We start from the raw sequence: 1,093 nt of genomic DNA on the forward strand, positions 1-1,093 counted from the left end.
CTGTGATGCTCTTCAAGCTCGCACAGTCTCACATCGTAAAAAACTGCCCGTGAATTAAAAGCTTGGGGTGAACCCGACACTTTCATCCTCATGTTAAAGTTCAAACTTTGCACGGCTGCAGTTAAAAACCATCATAAATAAACGTGAACCATCAGCTGAAGGTCGAAAGTCTACAGACGACGAGCTGCTTCTCCACGGACGAGACGTCCATCAGTCTGAATCGAACCGGTCGACAGCGTCTCCGCTTCCTGTTCCTGCTCGTTTGTGGACCCGCCTCAGCCGTGGTCCCAACCGAGCTGAGAAAACTGTTCTGACGTCTGCAAACTGCAGCCGAGGATCCACGGCACGTCGTCCAGTGACAGCTGGACGGACAACTAGAAATATGAGCTCAAACATCCAGCCCACGTTGCTATGACGATCCCACCCAGAGTGGGGGAGAGCTCACAAACCTCCCACAGCCTGGTTCAAACCAGGAGCCCAAGAGATAATTACATTACGTCCTCTCAGTTCATCAAGTCCAATAAATTATTTGTTTTCTTGTCACCGTCACTGAACTCTCCTTAAAGCTGCTCGTCCTGATCACAACCAACGATGGAGCTTCAGGTTTCGTCGAACACCAACCCATTCCAAAACCTTCTCCTCACGTCCACTCATCCAACATCCCTCCACCTCTGGCTAGATGTTTGCTGCAGCTGTGTGTGGACCTTCATCTCTTCTTGCTTCGGCTTCTACGGTTCTGTACAGACTTCCTGAACACCGCAGTCGTCCGCTATTCTTAGAAATCACTGCAAGAACAAAGAAACACAAAAGAAATTTAAATTTCTGCCCAAAAAACTACCGAGCATGACAATTTGTCTAAAAGTCTAAAGTAGCTAATACTAGCTAAAAGCAGTGAAACAGTAGCTACATTTCAAATGAGCTAAACAGCAGCTAAAAGCAACACAGGAAGACAGAGCAAATATGCTGAAGCAAATGTCAAAGAATATTTTGGAAGGAACTGTAGAGTAAAATCCTGATGCAATAATCCAGGTAGAAAAATCTAAAACAGTTCAATCTGGTCCTCTGGACATTCATAAAACAAAACAACAACAAA

This window comes from Nematolebias whitei, chromosome 16 (assembly GCF_014905685.2).
Source record: "Nematolebias whitei isolate Nwh7 chromosome 16, NemWhi1, whole genome shotgun sequence".
Taxonomy (NCBI): Eukaryota; Metazoa; Chordata; class Actinopteri; order Cyprinodontiformes; family Rivulidae; genus Nematolebias; species Nematolebias whitei.